Genomic DNA, 25077 nt, shown 5'->3' on the forward strand with positions numbered 1-25077 from the left:
GTATAATTCTCCCATATGGATGATCCCAATAGGGGGCATCAGCAAGTATTTTGAACAAATAATATAATTTACCACACCATCCTCAAAACTACAGCATAAATCCCACCATGTTTCAGTGCCTCGCTTCTTCGAGGAACCCACAGTATCACAACCTCACCACTACTGACCCATTAGGGCAGGTCATTCTTTGTTGCAGGGTTTGTCTGTGTATTGTAGGATGTGGAACAGCATTCCCGGCCTGAAGTCACTAGCCACCACACACACTCACCCACCCTGCCAATTCAAAATGGCTTCACACACACTGGGGCACCTGGGTGGCTTAGTCGGTTAAGCGTCCGACTTTCGCTTAGGTCATGATCTCGCGGTTCGTGGGTTCGAGCCCCGCGTCGGACTCTGTGCTGACTGCCAGCTCAGAGCCTGGAGCCAATTTCAGAGTCTGTATCTCCCTCTGTCTCTGACCCTCCCCTGCTCATGCTGTCTCTCTGTGTCTCCTAGAAATAAATAAAAAATATTTAAAAAAAAAAACAAAAACAAAATGGCTTCACACCTTGGGAAATGTTCCCTAGAGGGGCAAAATCACTCCAGGTCATCAAGCACCGCTCTACACTACAAGCCCTTAAAGAACGACTAAGATGATGTCTTAGTCATGGCTCATGTCACAAATCATCTGCATTTACTAATAGTTATAAAATAGAATGGAAATAACAGGACAAATTTTCTTTATTAAAAAAAATCAAGAGGAGCATTTGTCTCCCAGATTTCTTTTGGGAGGTGGGCGGGGGGGAGGGGGCGGGAATCCCAAAACTTTTGATACAGAAAGACAGAAGTTTTTAAATTCTGGCTTTACCACTCTGTAAAACTCTAGGAAAGTTGCTTCATCTCAGTTTCTTTATTGTCAGAATGGGTACAAGAGCATTTCCCTTGCAGTTATGTGGCAGTGAATCAGTACGAACTGCTGGGTATACAGAACGTGTTTGAATAAACGGTGTCATTGCCAGCAGGAGAGATGACTGCGGCATTACCTCCTCTGTCACACCCATAAAATAGGAGATGCTTAAAAACTATTTGCCCTTTTGCATAGAAATGCCAACTGTTACTCCCAGAAAGAACAGCATGGTCCCACAAAATACTGCCTACGTCTGTTTCTCCATAAATAAGCTTGTCGGCAAGAAACTTGAGCTCAGCGCCAGTGGATTGGCCATGAAACACACAAGCTTGGATATGAGCAACAGGTTTTTGCAGCACTTTCCTGGATGTCAGCAGAATCTCACAAATTAGGCAAGAAAAGTCTAAAACATATGCCCTCAGCTGCTTGCCAAAAACCAATAAAAAGAACTGATAGTAGAGCCAAAATCAAAGAGGTGGGCAGGAGGGGCGTAGGGCTGCAAGCCCCGATAAATTCACATGGAAATGCATGTCATTATAGTAAGAGCCTGACTAAACAAAACCATTTCAAATGATGAAGAGAGCCTTCAGAGAGCTACACACCATACAGTCAGAAGCATCAAAATTACAAACTCGGTCTTGATTTTTTCCCCCTAATCCAGCCATTTGGAACTAGATTTGTTGACAACTCGGTGGTTTTGCAGATTGGAAGTGTCACTCAACATGGCAGAACTGGCCTTTTGTAAGACAGCGGGAAATTGCCACATTATCGGGACTTGCAGCCATTTTATATCCAGGTGCAAATACCTCTTCTGTTTTCAGGGTGAGAAATGCAGGCCATGGCTATACAGGGAGGGAAAAGGAACAAACAGGCTGTGCGGTCTATTTTCTAATTAGCAAGACCCTGTGCAGCAAGACTAAATGTGAAAGGCCTGTGGCTCTGTGTATTCGATTTCTTTTCTTTTCTTTTCTTTTCTTTTCTTTTCTTTTCTTTTCTTTTCTTTTCTTTTCTTTTCTTTTCTCTTCTCTTTTCTTTGCTTTTCTTTGCTTTTCTTTTTCCTTTTCTTTTCTTTTCTTTTCTTTTCTCTTTGCTTTTCTTTTTCCTTTTCTTTTCTTTTCCTTTCCTTTCTTTTTTTTTTCTTTCCTTTCCTTTCCTTTCCTTTTCTTTTTTCTTTTTTCTTTTAACAACTCCGTGAGACTTTCAAGCTGGTAGAAAGCTTTAGACCCGAAGGCCCTGGAGACCTAAACGCTGGAATCCTCAACGTTAGCAGCCAACACTCCAGCAGCAGCCGCAGTGAAGGGTTCGTGTTCCGCTAGGGCTGAAATTTCAATCCAAAGACCTTTGTGATCCAACTGTTCCTTCAGCGAAGCCGGGGTCAGCCAGCTCAAAAGCTGAAGCTTGCTTGAGCCCGCACATCCACGCTCAGAAGCCCGCTGAGGTCCCAGCCAGCCGCGGTCCCCGACCCGTTGTCACAGGGCGCTGCGCCCCAGACCTGCAAGCGGATCACTGCAACTGCCTACCGCCTTGTGCTCCCGTGGGGGTACAGCCTGCCATCTGGCCCCAAGGCTGAGCCCTCTTCCCGAGCCGGGTTGTAGTAACCAAATGACTTTGCGGCAACAACCGGCTTGAGTCAAAAATGTATTTTCTTCACTTGCAACACTCCTGACCCTGCTGGTTTAATGAGCCCCAAAGGGCAACCTCTACATAGCTTACTGAATTCTAATTAGATAATTAAACTGGATAGCAAAAAAAAAAAAAATCTTTATTTCTGTAGCTATTACGTCATCTGCAACTAAAATTGCACAAGCAAAGCATTCCCACTTTTCAAAATAAACAGTTTAGTTCCAAACTCAGAAATTCCTGCTTGCTTCTGGTCGAGGTTCTGGGAGTGTCATATGATACTTTTTAAGGACTGGGAGAGAATAAACACAGAGATCCTCATTCACACATGCAGTTGGCCAGTAAATATTTATTCAGCACCCACTTTGGGCAGCCGCTGTTCTGGACACCCAACAGTAAAAAGGTTCTGGGGTCTACTTGGAGTTGTCATTTAAGTGTTTGAGACAAACAAATGATAATGACAATACATATATGTCTATGATTTAGACTAGGAAATAGAAGCCCATTAGCCTTTATTTTTCCTGTCTATGTCCCCTAACCTCACCATTCCATCATGGGTATCAAGCCAGACACATCCACTTCCTTGTATACTTTTTATCTGATGCACTGAATGACTCTTAGTGAATAGATTTGCAAGGTAGAAAAAAAATTATTTTTCAGGAAGCGGCTTTGACATACAAAGCAAAAGCAAAGGCCTATGGACATGGCTGTTTCTTCAGTGGTAATGCACTTGAATAAAGAAAAACTGTTTTAACTGAAAGTAAAAATCATAGGAACCCATTTCTTTGCTCTTCTGGGAGATTTTTAGGGACAGTGGGATGATTTTCAAAAAAAGACAAAGAGACTTAAAACACTTTCAAGGGAAGAAAGCTGGTTTACTTGTTTTTCTCCTTTCTTCCATGCACCCTAAAAAATACATAACTTTCTTATTCGGTTTTTCCATTTCTTCCATATAGAGACTTAAAAGATGGCTCCAATTAACCTATGTGTTTTTATTTTGCCCTTATTTTTTTTCTTAGTTGCCAAATCTGTATCATTCATTCTCTTTGGAAAGAAGACTAACAATGTATTAGATGAGAAGCTAAGTCAGGGTTAGATACTAACTTTTCTTCTTCTCTTCCTTCTTCATTCCTAATTGATTTTTTCAGGTCATCAGTGGATGTCATTGACATTCCCAAAGCAAAATTCTGGCAAGTCAGCGCTAACCAAAAGTATCACAGAACAGTCTGACACTGCTATACACAGTGGTAAACAGCAGTTTAACAAAAGTGAAATCTGGAAATTTCCCAGATAATCATTTCCCCTGAACAAATTCTATGAATTATTAGAAATCAATTTTTGCTTTTCACCTGGATGTGTGTTAGTAGAACAGCTATAGGGCTAGAAATAAAATCTTGGTGATCCAACAGCTCCTCCAGTTTAGCTTTCTCTAAAGGGGAAGCATTTTTAATCAAGGTTGACTGGGACAATAACATTGTAACATTGACTATTTTGATGTCTTTCATTGCAGCAGGCTAGAAAGAGAACTGAGATTCTAGGATGAACATGATAAATGCCCCTCCTTCCATCATTCTGCCTTATATCCTTTTCCCTAAGTATCATTAGCAATTTTAGAGGAACACATAAACATGCACATTTCTCAGAGATAAGCTTAAGTCAAATGTCAAGAATAGAACATTATCTTATTACGGTGAGTGAATTTACCAGTCTCTTTTGAACTGTATGTCAGTCTAAATGGAGCAAATTTTGCTTTAGAATAGAAGCAGTCGGTATACTTATGGTTTAACTTTACTGACATCAGAACTTACTCTAGTGATGATGAGAATCCAAACCTGGCAGCTCTCCATGAAAGACCCTGTATCCAATTTTTGGAGCCTGAGGGGCAGAGAGAACTCAACACAGGCCTGAGGCAGGCAAGGGCTGAAATCTGAGCCCTGAGTCACAGATCTGCAGCTGATTGGAGTCAGTGTAAGTGATATAGAAAGCCAGGTGCAGTCCCCAGGAAAGGGGGCTGAGAGATCCAAGAAAAGGAAAGCAGATTGCTAATTAGGGCTAGAATTTAGGGCCAGAAGGGAAATGCAATGAGAATGAGAAACCCAGGCAAAGGCAAGCCGGAGGAGGGTTGTTAGCATTGAATAAAAGGAGCTGCAACGAGAGGCAAATATCACTCGGGCAGCGGGAGCTGCATTTAAACCAGACACCAGAAATGTAGGTTTCACAGTGTTTCCAGGCCCCACCACCGGTGAGAACACAGCCACCGAGGTCCTGCCTGCCCAGCTCCTCAATGGTTCAAAGAGCAGGCGGGGGCTCTGTCTGTGGCCACAGATCTTCAGTGCATGTCTACAACTTTTCATCCAAAACCTTTGAGCTAGATGCATTTGGGAGTTCAGAATTTTCAGACATTAAAAGACATGCAACGACTTGTATAAATTTCCAAAGGCATCATCCTGAGTGAATAATGCCAATCACAGGTTACGTCACGATTCCATTTGTCTAGCAGCTTTGGACTGGCAAAGTTACAAAGACAGAGACAGCAGATCAGTGGTGGCCACAGTGGTTAGGCAGATAAGTAGTGCAGGAGGGGGCTGTGGCTGTAACAAGGTAGCACCCAGAGATCCTTGGGATGAACTCCTTCGCATCTGACTGTGGTGGTGGTCACACAAATCTACATGTAACAGGATTGCAAGGAACTAAATACACACACACACACACACACACACACACACAGGCAAAACCGTGAGTGCATGTAAAACTGGTGAAAACCAGATAAGATCAACGGCTTGTATCCATGTCAGTTTCCTCATTGTGGTGCTGTACTACAGATATGCCAAATGTTACCATGGGGGAAATTAGGTGAAGAGTATACTGCGTCTATGATTTCTTACAACTGCATGTGATTTGACAAGTCTCGATAAAAATTTTTTTTAAGTCTCAATAAATTTTTAAAGGAAACATTTTCACAGGCAATAAGTGCATATTCGGTCTATTATGTAGCCTGACAAGCAGTGTCAAACATACGAATACTTCTTGAGCAACGTGTGTGATCCTTCACGCTGAGTAAAATGCAGATTATAAAATGAACTTTCATCATCTTGGGTCAGGTTTTTTGGCCATGTGGGTTCAGGTTTATAGTCAGGCATTGCTGCCAAATCAGCCATGAAAACACTGAGGTTTTTCAGAGCTTTTTGGATGTGGAGCTACAGATAAAACATAAATCCAAGTCCCATTCTGGCCACATAGAAGAAGGCGCAGATGGATACTGCTGACTGATCTGTTCGATAGCTCCTGTTCCTCTTCCTCATTTCATATTCTGCGGAGAAAAATTAAGGGATTGCAATTGTTTAATATAATGCTTCCATCACAGAAGGACTGAGGAAAAGCTATTTTTGTGCATCCATTTGAGAAGTTAGCCAGCAATGCCCAGCACAGAACATAACGGACGGAGGCTAGGGGTAGAAACGCAAGAGCAGCATGGGACGACAGGATGCTCCTTGAGCCTCTCCCAGCGCTTCTCCATAGCACCATTTGCTGTTTGAGAATACATTTTCAGGATATCAGAAATTCCTAAATTCAAAAATAGAATTAACCAGTTGAAGTTATCTACCATTTTGTAGTATACACTTCTGTTTCTTCAAGAAAATAGAAACTTGACCCTTTTTGAAATACTCAACCATAAGGCAGCTCCTCCATGGGCATACAGCTTTTCAGAATTTAACAAAGATAGACATTCAACATTTGCAAGAGATCTCATTTCAATTAACTTTGAATTCAAACAACATGGTAGGATCCTAATGCATTCACCTTCACCGGAGTCTTTAAGTCTTGCTATTCTCCACGTTGCAGTCAGTTATTCTATTGAAATATAAAGGTAAATATGGCACTATTTTTTGGTCCCCTTGGTACATATAGAATAGTATCCAAGCTCTCTTGGGTGAAGGAAGCCCTCAGGGACTTGGCCACAGTTGATTACAGTTGAAAGTCACATATCTCTCCATTTTGCCCATTCCAGGCCATGCCTCTGCCACATTCATTACTTTTTGTTTTCTGGAATAAACCATGTATTCTCACCTTCATGTTTTAACACAACTTCCTCCCTTAGTATGGAACTCCATTTACTCCATTCTTTATCTGGCCAAATCTGAATGTCTTGTAGTTTTCTAAAATTGCCACTTTATCTGGGAAGTCTCTGAGATCTCTCCTTGCCTCTATCCAAACTCATCTGGATGGAAAGCCCAGGTGTACTGCTCTATCAAAACATTTATTGGGGTGCCTGGGTGGCTCAGTTGGTTAAGCATCCATCTCTAGGTTTTGGCTCAGGTCATGATCTCATCATTTGTGAGATGGAGCCCCGCATCAGGCTCTGCACTGACAGTGTGAAGCCTGGTTGGGATTCTCTCTCCTTCTCTCTCTCTGGCCCTCCCCCATTCACATGCTCCCTCTCTCTCTCTCTCTCTCAAAATAAACAAACTTTTAAAATTTTATCATGCTACATTGTACTGTATATACCCTAATGTGGGGAACTGAATATTTCTACTTCCCCAGAGTTTAGCATCGTGCCTGACAGGGAATAACCATTCAATAAACAGACAATAATTTGTGCTTGAAGAATGAATAAATGTACAAATGAATGTACACATACATACCCCTAAAAATATCAAATAAAATGTCAGATGGCTTGTTAGCTTTGAGACTAGCAAGTTTCTTAAGCTTTCTGTAATTTGGTTTCCTCAACTCTAGTGCAGGAATAACATGGTTCTTGCTTCATCAGTCGGATTATATCTACTAGTGCCTGTAAAACAATTGTAACTTAGCTAAATACATAGGAAGCACTCAGCAAACATTAAAGCTATAAAGTACAGGTGTCCTTTAAACATACTTTTCATTGCCTAAGCTATGGAGAGTATGGAATGTTCTTAAACAAAGACATATTAAAATTTATAAATACTAAATTCAAATTTCTTACAAATTATCAAATGTCAAAGTAAATTGTTTTAATGTGGAACATCATTTTTCTCCTTATAGCACAAAAGCTACTAATACATATAGTGTTTATTGGCCTCTAGGTAAATAGAATATTTAATTAAACATTGAGAGATGGACTCTGACAATTCTATGATTGCTAATTCTTTTTATTTTTCTAATGTTTTATTTATTTTTGAGAGAGAGAGAGAGAGAGAGCACGAGCAGGGGAGGGGCAGAGAGAGAAAAGGAGACACAGATACCAAGTAGGGTCCACACTGTCCGAGCAGAGTCCGATGTGGGGATCAAACCCACAAACTGTGAGATCATGACTTGAGCCAAAATCAAGAGTTGGATGCTTAACTGACTCAGCCAGACAGACACCCGGCTAGTTCTTTTTTTTTATTATTATTATTTTAAATTTTTTATTTATTTTTGAGAGAGAGAGAGGCAAAGCACGAGCAGGGGAGGGGCAGGGAGGAGACACGGAATCCGAAGCAGGCTCTAGGTTCTGAGATGGCTGTCAGCACAGAGCCCAACGCAGGGCTTGAACCCACAAACCGTGAGATCATGACCTGAGCTAAATTTGGACACTTAACCGACTGAGCCACCCAGGAACACCTTCCCCACTAATTCTTTTTAATATAATTTGTATTTGAAGAAAGTATGTGTTATTATTAATTCATTCAGACATCAACTATTCATGCAGCCAAGTACTACATGTCAGGTAATGGGCTAGACACAGGAAACACTAGTGAGTGAAATAGTCACAGTCCTTGCCCTCATGAAACTTACAGTCTTAGAGGAACATAAATGTAAGAGTCCTTCCTGGATGAAGAGGAAGTATCACATGAACATGCATATTATTATAATAAAAGAATCCAGGAGAAACCAGAGCTGAATAACTCACCTACTGCTAGGAGTTGCATTCAGCTTCAAATAATAGAAACCAGACTATAGGAGCTTAAACATATTAGGGTTTTATATAAAATGACGTCCAAAAGTAGGTAGTCCAGAGCTTGAAGGGTAGCTCTACTTGGTTCAGCAGGGACCAGGCTCCATCTATCTTTTTCCTCTACCTTCATATCTTCTAACCTCAAAGTCATAAAATGATTCCTGAAATTCCAGCCGTCACACCCACTTTCCTGCAAGAAGAAAAAAAGTGCCAAATGTGCAAAAATCACTACCTAATGACCAATAAGTGGCTATTAAGAAAGAATAGGAAACGGATGTTGGATAAATAGCTAACAGTCTCTACCGCAGCTCAAGAATTAAGGGCCAGACTATTTACTGGGGCTCAAGAGAGGGTACGGATCTGTCAGTACTAATTAGATGGGGGCAAAGTATGTTTCTCAAAAGAGAAAGCAGAAGCAAGCAAGGGAGTGAGAGGGAGGGAAGGAGGGAGGAAGAAATGAAGAAAGGGAGGCAGGGAGGGAGGAGGGAAGGAACAATGGATATGGGAAGGCTTAAGTCAGGAAATTTTGGAGGTTTTAGTGAGGAAAGAGCTTTTGATTCCTGTCCAATGACAAAACAAACTTCTCTATTAAGACTTGCTTCTGACACGAAGAAGTCAAAATGGTGGCCAAAAGTCATATAAGTGAGAGATAAGCTTTGAGAAGGGGGAGGAATAAAATAAGCAAGATGCTTATAAAATTGTATCAGTCTTTCGTGTACAGAGAAGGATGAGCCAGGTTGCTGACTCTGTCTACTCCCACGCCCTTGGCCAGCCTGCTAATTATATAACACACGCTCAATAAGTATGTGTTGAACGGATTAGTCACGGTGCACTTTCCCACCAAGACTGGCCATGCCCTCAGATTCCCTCTCACACATGTCTCCAGGCAGCCACTATCAATGGATAAGAGATGCGGTGAGAGGGGAAACAAATCTTCCATCTTCACATTGAGTAAGCCTATGCTCAGCAACTTGTCTTTTCCTAGAGAGCTTCAATATTCACTTCAGTTCTTCCATATTACCGAGAAAATACTTTTCAGGGGGAAAATATCAACAGGGCTAAGAGTAAATAAAGGAAGGAAATGTTTTTCCCTTGGCACAGAATATGAAGACGGATGGTGGTAGTTAGTGCCTCAGAACCAAGTATGGTAGAGGAAACACATTCCTCCTGTGAGAAAACCCCAAATGAAATTAAAATTTCAATGAAAACATCTGCCTTCCCCACATGTACTTTCCTCTTTGCAGTGTGTATATGTGTGTGTGACTGTGTGTGTTTTGCATGTTTTAAGCAAGATCAAGATTTCTATACAATCAGAAAACCCCATTTGTCATTTATTCTAGACAAATGGACTGTTGAAGATAATTCTCAGAGGAAAAAAAGGAGGTCCCCTACAACATCAAAAATACTAAGGACAACATCCATTTAATTAACATTTAGTTAACAGTGACTACTATATGCACAGTACTTATGCAGGGTTGCCATGGTAAGCAAAGCTGACATTGCTTTTGCCTAACAGGAAGTAAGGAAGATAGACATTAATCAAATTACCCCATGTTTATGATGATCTAATTCCAAACTGAATTAAGTACTCTGAAGGAAAGGGACACAGTTCTGTAAGATCCTGGAGAAACTGCAATAATAAAATTTCATTTTATGTTCATTTAAAGGTGTATGTGTACCAGAGTAAGGAGGCACGGTGGTAGTAACAATGAGGGTGTAGCACATACAAAGGCCCTGAGGCAGGAAGCAACATAGCCAGGTCCCATAAACTGTAAGGTCTGTGTGGAGGACAGGATGGCAAGTGGTTCAAAATGTGGCTGAGAAACAGTGGGCACCAGCAAGTGCTTGAAGGCCATAAAGGATTTAAATTTTCATCTTAACTGCCACAGGAATCCATTAGAAGGTTTTAGGAAGTAAGTGACACAATCAAGCTTGAGTGGCAGGGTACCTACATGGCTTGGTTCTAAGAGAGCATTCCAGCATTGGTGTGTTAGATGGGGTTGCTAAACACATTATATAAATAAACAAAGCAAATGAAGGAGTGAAGAGTTTTGTCAGATAAATTATTCTGGCAGCAGCATGAATGATAGGTACTAAGGGCAAAACCAGGCACTAGGGAAATGAAAGTGAGCAATGAACACAGAAGCATAAAGAATGGGGTGAATGTAAGATACATTTAGATAGTGAAATATAAAGGATGGTGAAGGGGAGGATCTAGGCTGACTCCAATTTCCAGTCTGTATAAGGAGGTAGAGGGGGCTGCTGCTTGCTGTGGTCAGGAACCCAGGGGGAAGACCAGGTTATAAAAAGACCATGAGTCATCGGATGGGAAATGTTCACCTTAAAGTGTTCAAGAAACATACAAACGTATGTATCCAGAAAGGAATTGGCATGAATCTGTGCTTTGGAAGAAATCTCACAGCTTTGGGAATGATTAATATAAATAACAGTTAAAATGTTTAAACATGAATGGATCACAAGGGGAGAGTATTTACCACGAACTACCAAAGATCCCTAGGCATCACCACCTACAGGAGAAGCTTGAGGTAAGAGAAGACCAAAGAAAAATTGTGTCAAGGAAACCATATGATTAGAGCATTCTCAAAAACCATGAAGGGTCATAGAAGCATATAAGGAAAGGGTGGAAGTATCCCATTGGGTTTAGCCACTGGGCACCTTGGCCAAAACAGTGTAAACAGAGTGGTGAGACCCAGAGTGCAGTGGGAAAGGACAGTACAAGTAAAGTGACTGTGGGCGGTCCTTCAAACAACTGTGGCTAATAAGAACGTCGTGAGAAAGGGTGAAAGCAAGAGAGGGATGTAATGTCAAGAATGCAAGAGTCTTCACAATGAGATATCGCCTCACACCTATGGGGATGGCTGTCGACAGAGAAGTGACAGGAGCTGGCAAGGATGTGGAGAAGAAACCTTTGTGCACAGCTGGTAGAAATGGAAAACGGTACAGCTACTACGGAAAACAATATGGAGATTCCTGAAAAAATTAAAACTAAAGCTACAGTATTATCCAGCAATTCCACTTCTGGAATTCCACTTCCTACATCAAGAAAACCAAAACACTAATGTGAAAAGATATATGCATTCCCATGTTCATTGCTATATTATTTACAGTAACCAAGATACGGAAACAATCTGAATGTCCATTGATGGATGAGTGGATAAAGAAGATGTGGTGAACACACACACACACACACACACACACACACACACACACACACCAGAAGATCATTCAGCCATCAAAAAGAATAAAATTTTGCCACTTGTGACAATGTGGATAGACTTTGAGGGCATTATGCTAAGTGAAATAAGTCAGATAGAAAAAGACAAATACCAAATGATCTCACTTATATTATGTGTGACCCAAAAAACAACAAGCAACCAAGTTAACTGAGCTAATGGTTATTGAGAACAGTTGGTGGTTAGCTGAGGTAGCGGGTAGAGGCTGCATGAAATGGGTAAAAGGAGTTAAAAGGTACACATTTTCACTTGCAAAATGAATAAGTCATAGGGACATAATGTATAGCGTGCTGATTACAGTGAATTTTACTGTACTGAAGATTTGAAAGTAGCTAGGAGTTTACATATTGAAAGTTCTCATCACAAGAAAAAAATTATAACTGTATGATAACAGGCGTCAGCTGGATTTATTGTAGTGATCATTTTGCAATATATACAAATATCAAATCATGTTGTAAACCTAAAACTAATATAATGCTGTATGTGACTATACCACAACAAAAAAAGGAATGCAGGAGGCTTGAGCACATTTATAGGCTGCAAGAAAAAGTAAAGAAGAGACAGTATCATCAGATAGCTAGCCAGTACATTGCATGGTATCTGTATCCAGATATCATTTCTAACTCCACCTGAATATCCGTGCCTTCTTGAACAAATCCGTGATCTTCACTAAGCCTCAATTCCCTCATATATAAAATGGCAATAATAACGGAAGCTACCTTGTATAGCTGTTATCAGGTTTAGATAAGATTAACAGTGCAATGCCTGCCATGTAAGCACAACACTCAACCAATGATCTCTGTGATTACCACGATGTATGAAATTAAGGGACAAAGTAAAAAAGCATGCGAGTTTTGGCAGCAGTAATGTCAAAAGACATAAAGATAAGACCATGGCAACAGAAACAATATATATATTAGAAGAGGTAAATAATTTGTCCCAAATCACACAATGAGAAAAAAAATGAAATTGGATGAATAATTTCATCTTACCAAAATTAGCAGACAATCTGCAAAATCAGACACTAGCATCATCATTCCCATGGGATTTTGATAACTGTACCACCAGGAACAACATCGGGCCCAGAGCAAGCAAACACTGTTAACTGCTAGTGGCTCAATTGTTGTTAGTAGTAATTTGAATCAGAGAACTGGTGTTTCAATATCAACTCTGATGTAAACTTTGTTGCTATGTTTAAGGCAATGCAGTCACATCTGTGCCCATATCTTCAAATACCACCTTCATGCTAGCTAAATTCCAAATCCATGTGAGAACTCCAACTTCTCTCTTACTTTATATGCTCACATCTTAACACTCTGATACCTCACTAACATCTTAAGCCCAAATAATTTAAAATCAAAACCACATTTTAAAAATTCAGTTCTTTTCCTCATAAATGCAGGTATCCTTCTGGTTAGTGATCATGGGGACATTCTTAGTAGTTGGAGAAGGATGGGGGGGAGTGAAAAGTAGAGAATCAGAAAAAAATATTGAGAGAAGAAAGGAGGAACAGGTAGACAAATGTGATATAGGGAAAAGAGAAATGATAAATTCCTTGACAATGTCTAAAATCTTCAAATCAAATCAGTGTTCTAACTCAGTAAAATTTAATGCCTTTTGCTATTTTTAATGGGAATAGTCAAACTTTCTCAGTTGACTGACTGATTCACTTATTCATCCATTCAGCAAATATTTTTGACCACCACTTAAGAGAATAGTCCTGGAGATATCACCAGAAAGCAAGGCACTATCAGTTTCTTTAAGAAAAAGAAAGGTTTTCCAAAAAAATCACCAAACTATGGAGTAACATTCCCAGATTTCCTGATGGTTCAAAAGGTAAGTAGAGATACTATTCAGCAACTTACATTTTCAGTTTCTCCTTGAAGAGCTCTGAATGGATGGGCAGCCAATAAATGTTTATTGAATACAGCAATGACTGCAGTATGGTGGCTCAGTCCTTCTGCAAACTCTACTTTGTCCACTTCTTTTTATTCACGACGTAGATTGCATTTACATCCTGTCCTTCTGAGAGCACTTTTGAATTCCACTAAATAAATTGCATCTACTAGGAAAATAGAGTAAGACCTTCATTTTCCCTTCCCTCTCCTCACTCTAACATCAATGGAACCTGTTTGAAGTTTGAGGTTATCACAACAGCTTACAGCTTACATTGTTTTATTACCTAATTAGAGGCATTTCACACTTTTCTTGAGTTGGTAAAAATGTAATCTAAAGTGTAAGACAATAACCTTCCTTTAAAATAAATCCTAAAACGGCAGTAAAATCAGGTTGTGTTTCATACCATAGTTTATTTATTGCATTTTGAAAGAATCTGACCACCAACAGTTCAAGGAGCTGAGCTATCTTACTATGCTAGGTGCAGGGTAGCCTAATGTATTAGATTTTGTAAGAGTGAAAATTTATGAGTCAAGATCCCTACTTTCAAATCCCCGCTCCACCTCTCTCTTGCCACGTGACCTTGACAATACGTAACTTGCTTTGCTTTGGCTTTATCATCTTTAAAATGAGAATAAAATATTTATCCTGTAGGAGTACTTAAGGTGGTCCGCACATCACAAGTTCTCATTAATTATTAGTTATATGGACAGAATTCCTCTTCTGACAAAGCTCACAGTCTACTGGATTAACAAGTGTGCCGTGGGTGCTCCCAAGCAGCGCTGTAAGTGAATGTGTGCTCTACTCTGGGAGCAAACAAGAGGGAATGAGCAATTCTACACAGAGCACTCAAAACCAGTTTCAGAGAAGAGGTGATGTTTGATTCTTCTTCTCAGGCTGTGTCCATTATTCAGATGGAATGATTCAGACACATAATTTCATGCAAATAATACTTATTAATGTTCATATAATGTCTTATAATATTTAGTTACTGTTTGATTGTAAACGTATGATCAATTTCACCAAAATGGCTAACACTTCTGGTTGAAGGACAGAAATCTGATGTGCCTTGGATAGTTTCTCGTCCCTCTATTGGGTCTTACTCCTCCCTGCCCCCTCTTTCCCTCTTTTCTCTGTTCTTCTCTCCCTTTTCTCCCTCCTACCCTTTTCCTCCTCCACATGACACTTACCAGCCCAGAACCTTCAACGTGGCTCTAGGATTGTATTCAAGATGTTCCCCACAAGACAAGTACAATCAGCTGTTGCAGTAGACAGCTGTTGTTGCTTGTCTGGCTTCTGAGTTTCTTTCTGGGAAGACAGCAGATAGAATGGGAATAAAATGAAATAATTTCAATGGGCCAAGTTTTATGAAATTCTTTCCTACCACTGTGCCAGTCAAATCTGGCCTTTGCATCACTTGAGACTTGTAGGGTGTGGTAGGCTAAAAATATGTCCCCCAAAAGATATTCGTGCTTAATCCTCAAATTTCTGACACCTGAGCACATTACCTTACATGATGTTATGTAGTTTTAAGGGGGTGGTGTCCTTGCAGGTGTGATTAAATCAGGGATTTGAAATGGAGAGAGTATCCTGGATTATTTGGGTGGACCCTAAATGTAATCACACATATCCTTATAAAAAGGGAGCTAAAGTGAGATGTTGCACCCACACATAGGAGGCAGCAGTGTGACCACAGAGTCAGAGATTAGTGATAGAGTCACAAGCTAAGGAAAGACATCAACCACCACAAGCCATCCTGAGCCTCCACAGGTAGTATGGCCCGACTGATGCCTTCATTTCAGCTCAGTGAAACTGATTTCAACTTGTGGCGTTCAAAGTCGTGAGAGAATAAAGTTCTGCTGTTCGAGACTGCCCACCAGGCTTTTAGTAATTTGTTAGAGCAGCCACAGGAAGCTAATACATTGGGTGTGCAAGTGGCCCTTACCCTAATAACATGTTTTTAAACCTCCAGGCTTTCACCTTTGGAGGCTGCCAATATTCATAAAAAATGGGTATTTAGCAAAAATATTGTTGCTTCATTTTAATCCTGAATCTCTTTTCATACCTGCCTTATATTGTGCAGATACTCCTACTTCTAACATTCCTTTTCCTATTTGCTGCACCCCATCTGTACAGCTGTATAATCCCTGCTAGGCACGATTGGATTTCCCCTTGCCTATTTTGGCTTTGGCCTTAGAATGTTCTAGTTAGCCCAGCCTATCATGCCCAACCTATGTGGAGTGCACACAACCTTAGGAGCAGGACCCGACTTCTTTTGGATACTTTTGGATGGTCTCCTATCACCTGGTTCTTTTGATCCAGCTTAAAATCAAAACATGTTCAGATGTCAGCATCTCTATATCTTAACTTCTGAATCATTTTCAATTCTTCTGAAAATTTTCTTGGGCTTAAGTATCTCCAAACAGAATCCGCTCATCCATTTCCAAATTAATTAAGGCCTATGGCTGATCAAAGTTTATATGGCATCATGCTTTCCTAACCTCTCAACTTGAAACAAAGTGAATGAAAAACTGAAGCCTTTGTGTAATCTAGTAAAACACCTATAGTAAGCCATCCAGAATAATAACCAGAGAACCCAGCTGTAAGAATTGTATGGAATTGGGGCGCCTGAGTGGCTCAGGCCATTAAGCATCTGACTTCAGCTCAGGTCATGATCTCACAGTTCGTGGGTTTGAGCTGTGGGTTGAGCTCTGTGCTGACAGCTCAGACCCTGGATCTCTTTGGATTCTATGTCTCCCTCTCTCTCTGCCCCTCCTCCACTCATGCTCTGTCTTGCTCTCTCAAAAGTAAATAAACATTAAAACATTTTTTTAAAGTTGTATGGAATTACCTGGTGCTTTAAGGACTAGGTGGGCTCAGAGTAGCCACTTTGTAACTTGTTGAATGATGGAACAGACCAATGAATAACTAAATTTTAACAAATGATTTACTTCACTGGATTAAGTATTTAAAATCCAGATTGGGTTTTTATTAAAATTTACCTTGAAAAATGACCCCTGTGATTTCTGCAAGGGACCACTTGAGTCCTTCAAAGATCAATATAAGAATGAAAGTAGACCTTTTAGTTCTCACTAAAATTCTAAAGGCAGGTTTTAACAGCAGAAGGGAAAAATACTTTGTGCAAGAAAAGGTGAGACGGCTCTGAAAGGTTCAAATCATCTAATCCCATCCCTGTCTCCTCTTTACCTCACCACGCATATGTACAGTGTAGCCAACAGGTGTCGTTTGCCTTTGATAGTCTGAGTCCTAATAATGAAAACGACATACTGAAAAAATAACCACACAGTTCTGTCTATATTCAGTGAATTGAAGGTAACTATTCTGCTGGTTTGGAATTTGCAGAACAACCAGTTGTTTGATTATACTTCTCATTAGCAGAAAGTGAATCTAGAGTTGTAGAAACACGTCTTGAAGCCACATCCAGTAAGGTAATTACCTAAGGCAAGATGGCTATCCAGAGGCGAAAACAATAATAAACCAGGGTTAGGATTTGGATTAAACTTCTTAGTTAATTTCTTATTGAAATTTGATAACTCCATACAGATGAGAAAACACCTCAGAAAAAAATGTTCTAATATTAAAATTATTTTGGAAAACAAAGGCGAGGAATTGAATAGGCAAGAGGAAAACTCCTTGCTTAGTGGACAGTAACTCCACGTTTCACTGTAAATCAAGATGGAAAAGCATGGTATGGCACCCACAGCAACAAATGCTAGCTAACTGCCCTTTCCCCCAACAGTAAGGTCCACTCAGTAAATACCAACTTTCCAAAGTTAAGTACTTTTATTTTTTTATGTTTATTTTTGAGACAGAGAGAGAGAAAGAGAGAAAGAAAGAGAGAGAGAGAGAGAGAGTACAAGACAGGGAAAGGGAGAGATGGGACAGAAAATCCAAAGCAAGTATGTACTGACAGCTGAGAGCTCAGTGCAGGGCTCAAACTCATGAACTGTGAGATCATGACCTGAGCCAAAGTCTGACACTTAACCAACTGAGCCACCCAGACACCCCAAAAGTTTAGTTCTTTTAAAAGAGCATTTGTTTTTCTACAAAAAGCACACTAATTACAAAGGACCCAAAGTATAGTGGCTCAGTGCTGCCTTCCATGTAGAGGCCCTTATATGTATTCAGCACCAGAATTATGAAGCTCTAGGGCCAGGATAATAGGCTTGCAGCCTCCAAATGTAGAGTCGGTAGTCTCCACGGTCTCAATTTCTAAGAAGAAATAGTCACCTGCTTTTTCTCTCCCTTGCATTATAAGTGCAAATTCTGGCCTTCCTTAAAGTAATTTATCAAAGCTGATATTGGAGTCGGGAAGATGGAAAGCCAGGCAACGGACATACTGTCAACTGGCTTCTAACACAGCAAGACTTCAGAGCAAAGAGGAGGCCCTCTGTCTGGTGTTTTCCTTCACATTCTAAAATCTGAGTATCTGAGGATCATATGTGCAAATTTTGCCTTTGACTATTTTCTACCGAAGTCCCTAATTTCTCTCTTAAGTCACAGAGTTTCTGTGCCATTCATTTAGCAGAAGTAATATTAACAACATCCCAACGCCTGAGAAGGTCTTCAGTGATCATGCTAATTGGACTCCCTCCCATTAGAAAGGAATTACTAGTCTCAGGTCATCTAGTGAGTTTGGTGGTGGCATATTCAGAGCTGGGATTCACTTACATGATTCTGACCGTCCCTCCCAGGTCTTTCAAAAAGTGTCATTTGTCCTTTGCCCACATGCCAGAAGCACCAGAACCATGGAAGAAATTAACACTCCATCCCTGAAATCCATCCAGCCCAGGTCAGCTGGCACTCTCTCCCTCAGCCTCTTTGGCATGGCGTTTCTCCTTCCCCCACCTCCCCTGTTTCCTAAAAACTCTCTCTCAGCAGGTCCTTTGCATCTCTCCCTGAATGTAACTTCTCAATTTTTCCCTCTCTGGTCCATCACATACTGTGCCTCAGTGTGCCCAAGCCACTCCCCCCAGAGCCTCAACAGGCTCTGAATCCAAAGAAAGAGCTTCTCCAACACAGGAACCTTCCACAGTGACCTCCATCTTGTCTTATTTTCTCTTGGCTTTTTGTGAATACAGCCAAGTATGAGGCCTTAGTTTTACTACACAGTTTCAACAAAAATACTGGGCATGCTTGAAATGTTGATACTGGAAATTTCAAAATACTCGCCACTGTGTTCAATACCCTAGACTTCACAGATACTTTGCCTGTGAAAGCGGAATGTTCTTCCCTTCTGGCTTCTTGTGTTTGAATTAAATGCCAATGAGGTCATGATATAAGTCAGAGAGGGCTTTTAGAAACCACCACTGCTGCATCAATGACACCAATACTGAAGCGAGCAGGGGAAATTACACAAAATCCAATAAAATATAACACAGAAGGACTGTCTTGTCTCTAAAGAAGAATTCCTCAAGGGAAAAATAACACACACACAATCACACAAACAACCCAGGTTTAATTAAAGTTCATTCTTTGTCAGCATTACGTCTGTAAAGTTTTCACTTCAAGTGTAGCAGAATGACCCACAATGTCTTTTCTCATTTTCATGTAATTTTCTCTCAGCTATTCTGTTGATAAGCAAACTGGGTCTTCAATCTGTTTACCCTCCCACAGTCTGACCAACTGAAGGCTAAAAAAAACCCACAACATGTTTTTAACACTTCCACTCCTACCATTTTACTGCTTTGTGCAATGAACCTCATACTGGTTCTTGTCTTGATAAATGTCCCTCTACATCCTACACATCAACCTTTAAAACAATTTAGTCATTCTGTTCTTTAGGTGTCCTAAATTATCCACACTCTGTTCATATCTAAGTGATTCCCAAGCACATCTCTGCTCTCTTATCTCCCCTTCTCCAAACTAACAACTCAAGGTACTTCTTTTACAAATATACACAAAAGATTTTACCATATGTGACGGCCACCCTGACTGGCCCAGAAGGAACAGCCATGTTGATCTATAGATCTAGAATAGAAAATCATAACATGTGTGTTAGATAGCTTTATTTAATGACTAAAGTAAATATTACTAATAACAGAATACTTTAAATGGCTCCAGGAATGTTTTAACTATAAAGGCTATCATAAATTACAAGATGCTTTTTGTTTTAGTCAATTAAAACACCATCTATTATAGAGGATTTCTCAAACAAAATATTAAAAATTTTGCAAAACAGTGTGGTAAATAACGGTTACCATTTATTTCCCTCTGCTATATAAAAAAACCAACCAATGTAAATGTCGGCTTTCTCTTGGACATTCATCTTGTAAAAAAAAGTGTTATTGGCTGCATTTTATAAGATCTAGGTAGGTTAAGAGGTGGCCAAAGGCCACAAAGCTGGTAAATGACAGAGTGGAGATGTGAATCACACACTCTCAGATGCTAAAACTCAGACTCTTTTAACTAACCTCACTACTTCCCACAGGTGCCTAGCATCTTTGAATGAAAGAGAAGGAAGTTTGGGCAAAGCAATGGCATTAGAATATCTACTTCTTCTTAATAAACAGCATGTAATCCTATGTCAAAACCCTGCAAACTTAAATCTCACACATTTTACAAATTCAAACATGACCTACCCCGTGTGTTCGATCCTGCTTTCTTAATTCAAAGTTGACTAAAGATTTAGTGTCTATTTCTGCCAAACCCAAAAATATATTGTTGTATGGCTTGAAAAAGTCATCAGACTTCAACTACTGTAACTGTAAATGACTGTTACAGATCTCAAGCCATTTAGTCTGGTGGAAGAAATCAACATGTCTCAGGTAAGGCCCAAGATGTTTCTATTCTACAGAGCCCATTTTCTTAACTGTAGGTAGGTACTTTTGGCTGAGAAAGAGGTACATAGTTATCAAGTTTATAGAACAAATACTTGTTCATAAAACACTATAGGGGCATTTTGGGGAGTGTGCTGGATGGATAGAAGGAAAAGTCAGGCCTTGAAAATGCGAAGCTAACCAATGTCAGAGAGTTGAGACTATGTTAAATACCAATTTCCCTGAGGTAGACTGAAGAAAGTCTTGTCTGAAAGACAGTTTCTAACCTAATAGACCATGAAGAAGAGCTGAATTCTTTCTCTTGGGAGCTCTATGCTTTTCATTGACTTATGGGGCACACTGAGCAGTTAGAACACTGAATTTAAAAGACTAATTTCATGTTCAGCCTCAGAGAGATAACTATGGTCACATTTTTTTTCTCCTCAAATTCTGACTCTCCATTTAGCAGCATCAGTGTTACCATAGTCTTATAATAAGGCCTCACCCAGACAAAATAAAAACATGTTTATGCAGCCACTTTCTCTGGATCTTAAAAAACAAAAGGTGGCTTGATACAAAAGGGATGCTGAACATCTTTAATAAGAATTGGAATTTCTCTCATGAAATTACTTACCATTTTCTTAATTGGCTGTATTTACCCTTGTAGGTCAAGCCCTGTGTTTGAATGCTTCCTGTGACTCTTCAGAGGGACACTCTAGTAATGAGCCCTATGTGCGTTGCTTTATATTTGGTGAGAGACTTGTTCTTGCTCTAATTATATTGTAAAGGCGACAGCTTCATTAACCAAAGTGGCAGAAATAACAAAAGCATCTAATACTTATTCCACCTGGACATTCCACAAAGCTGAATGACTGTTTCCTATGCAAAAATGCCTCTCTGGTGCATTTATTAAAATGAGCTTTCAACAGAACCATTGTCTGAAGAGAGAAAGTAGCTTCAGCTTTGCTAAAGCCTGATTTCCTCTAAGCGCCAAATAGCCTCATAAGTATTTCAGTACAGAGAGAGCGGGGGAAGAGAATTTTGAAATCAGGAAGTATGGCAGTGTCTATGGATTTAGTAATAGCCACAAATGATTCACATCAATTCAGACTTAGAGAGCACTTACTGTATACTAGGCTATTGTCAATGCTATGAAGATAGAGTCCATGAGGCTCCTGGGTGCAATAAACCCATGAGTAACACTTTAAGGATATGTTGGTAATAAAAAAAATAAACTAGGAATGGTTATAGCTTACATATCACCTGGCTTTAACTCCTCATTTGACTGACAAAGAAACTATAATCCAAGCTCACACCTTTAATGAGAAGTACAGGTAAAAATCTTCTGCTCATAGCAAGGCAAAGTCAGGCAGGTAGAGATGGACATTCACTGGGTGATTTCCTCTGCTAGCTTATTCTTGAGGAAGCGCCCACTGGTCCCTACATGGGCATAAATAGAAGAGGAGAGCTAAATAACTAGCCATGAGTTTGAGTTCTTAACATCGGAATCCATTTTGAGCCTTTTTTCAGCTCCATCATTGGAAAAATCTAGCCATAAGGCATAGTTCTTTCTTTTCTTTCTCTTTCTCTTTATTTTTTCTTTCTTTCCTCCCTTCTCTCCTTCCTTCTCTCCCTCCCTTCTCTCCCTCCCTTCTTTCTGATAATAATATTTACCAGTATTTATTGATTTCTAGACACTTGCATGAATGCATTTCTGAACACTTCATGGATATTGAATATTAAAACCTCCCAGAAATTCTATGAATACCTTTTTTTCTTTCTTTCAACTTTATTGATGTCTAATTAACAAATAAAAATGTATATAACATGATTCCCTCCTCACCACATCCATCACTTCCCATCTTTACTTTTTTTTCTTCCTTCGTGTGTGCGTGTGTGTGAATACTTAGTTTCTAGTCTCAGCAAATTTCAACTATACAAAACAGTAATATCAACTATAATCACCAAGTTGTACATTAGATCCTCAGATCTGATGAACCTTATAACTGAAAGTTTGTATCTCTTCATCGACCTCTCTCCATTTTCCCCACCCACCCCAATATCTGGCAATCACCCTTATTCTGTTTCTATAAGTTCAACTTTTTAAACATTTTAGATTCCATATAAATGATACCATGCAGTGTTTGTCCTTCTCTGGCGTATTTCACTTAACCTAATACCCTCCAGTTTCATCCATGTTGCTGCAAATGACAGGATTTTAGGGCTGAGTTATAGTCCATTGTAGACATATAGCCCATTTTCTGTATACATTCATCCGTCAACTGATATTTAGGTTGTTTCCAAAACTTCATTATTGTAATTAATGCTGCAGTAAACATGGAACTACATATATCTTTCAAAATACTGATTTTATTTTGTTTGGATTCACACTCAGAAGTAAGACTCCTGTATCATATGCAGTTCTATTTTTAACTGCTTGAGGGAACCCCATATAGTTTTCTGTCATGGTGCACCAGTTTACGTTCCCAATAACAGTATACAGGGTTCCCTTTTCTCCACATCCTCACCAGTATTTGTTAGGCTTTGGCTTTTTGATAATAGACATCCTAACAGATGTGAGGTGGGCATCTTACCGTGATTTGTTTAATGTTTATTTATTCTGAGACAGAGTGCACATGAATGGGGAAGAGGCAGAGAGAGAGGGAGAGAGAGAATCCCAAGCAGGCTCGGCACTGTCAGCATAGAGCCCAGTGCAGGGCTCAAACCCACCAACCGTGAGATCATGACCTGAGCTGAAATCAAGACTCTGACACTTAACTGATGGAGCCACCCAGGCGCCCCTCATTGTGGTTTTGATTTGCATTTACCTGATGATTAGCAATGGTAAGCGCCTTTCCATGTATCTCTTGGCTATTTGTATGTCTTCTATGGAAAAACGTTTATTCAGGTCCTTTGCCCATTTGTTAATTGGGTTACATGTGAAGGATTTTACTATTGACTCGTGTAAGATTTTATGTACTTTGGATATTAACCCCATACCAGATATGTGGTTTGCAAATATTGTCTCCCATTCCATAGATAGGCTTTTCTTTTTGTTAATGGTTTTCACTGCTGTGCAGAAGCTTTTAAATTTGATGTAGCCCCACTGGTTTATTTTTGCACTTGTTGCCTTTCTTAAGGTGCCAAATCTAAAAACTCACTGCCAAGACCAATGTCAAGCAACTTACCTTCCATGATTTCTTCTAGGACATTTACCTTTTCAGATCTTATGTTCATGTCTTTAATACATTTTAATGAGATATTTGTGTATGGTGTAAGGCAGGGGATAGTTTTATTCTTTTTCATGTGAATAACCAATTTTTGCCACACCATTAACTGAAGACTATCCTTCCCCTATTGTATAGTCTCGACTCCTTTGTCATAAATTAATTAACCATGTACGCAGGGGTTTATTTCTGTGCTCCCTATTCTGTTCCACTGATCTATGTGTCTGTTTTTATGACAGTGCTGTTTTGATTGCTACAGTTTTGTAATATAGTTTGAAATCAGGAGTATTATGCATTCAGCTTTGTCCTTCTTTCTAATTATTTTGGCAATTTTGGGTCTTTCATGGTTGTATATGAACTTCAGATTGTTTTTTCTATTTCGGTAAAAATGCCATTTTGAGTTTTAAAAGGGGTTGCACTGAATCTGTAGATAGCTGTGGGTAGTATGAACATTTTAACAATGTTAATTCTTCCAGTCCATGAACACAGAATATCTTCCCATTTACTTTTGGCTTCTTCAATTTATTTCAACAATATTTTATAGTTTTCCATGTACAGATCTTCCACCTTCTTGACTGAAGTTTTTCTTATGTATTTTAATCTTTTCGATGCCATCAAAAATAGGACTGTTTTCTTAATTTCTTTCTGATAGTTCTTTATTAGAATATAGAAATGCAACTGATTTTTATGGTTTTCCTTGTTTGCTGTTGTCCTGTAGGACTTGTGAACACAAGCTCCATTGGCTTTCAGAGCTAGGGGGCCTGATATGGGGGCCTGTCCCTTAGGCAGCAGCCTTAATCGCTGGGGCACTAAATATGTGGTCCAAGCCCTTCACAGCTCAAGGAGAAGATGGGAGTTGGGGGTTCCCTCTCGGCTATATGGTGCTGTGCTGGGGGTGAGGTTTATGGCATGTCTCAGCCTTTCCTGCTTATTTCAGTGTGGGTATTTCCTCAGTTGCCTGATGTGTAGGAGTGTCTCAGCTGTGGTTTCTAGATTTCTCTCAGAAGAAATTGCTTCATGTGTAGCTGTGTATTTGGTGCATCAGTGGGAGGAGGAAAATTCAGAAACCTCCTATGTTGTCATCTTGACACTATGAATATCTAAGGTAGATACTATTATTATCCCCATTTTATAGAGGAGAAAACTGAAGCTCAGAAAAAGTACATAAATTGCCTATAGCCACTCGTACAGGACATAAGCCAGAATTTGAATCCAAGCGTTCTAATCCAGAATCCGTCATGATAACCCCTATACCAGTGATTCTCAACTTGGGTGATTTTATCCCCAAGAGATGGTTGGCAATGTGGGAAGAGAACTTTCATTGTCACAGCTAGAGGGAGAGAACTCTATAGTAGAAGTCAGTAGAAGCCAGGGATCTTGCTAAACATCCTATCATGCATAAAGCATTCCTTCACAACAAAGAGTTATTCAGCCCAAACTGTCAATAGAGTGGAGGTTGAGGAACTTTGCTCCCTATTAGACTGCCTCAGGAATCAGTTGT

The 25077-nt window shown here is 39.8% G+C and overlaps 1 pseudogene; it reads left to right on the forward strand.

Annotated features, from left to right (window-relative positions):
- Nucleotides 1-1113: 1113 nt before the first annotated feature.
- Nucleotides 1114-25077, forward strand: part of LOC120220775 — a 36397-nt pseudogene continuing 12433 nt past the window's right edge.

This window comes from Hyaena hyaena, unplaced genomic scaffold, assembly GCF_003009895.1.
Source record: "Hyaena hyaena isolate Hyena2069 unplaced genomic scaffold, ASM300989v1 scaffold_722, whole genome shotgun sequence".
Lineage (NCBI taxonomy): Eukaryota > Metazoa > Chordata > Mammalia > Carnivora > Hyaenidae > Hyaena > Hyaena hyaena.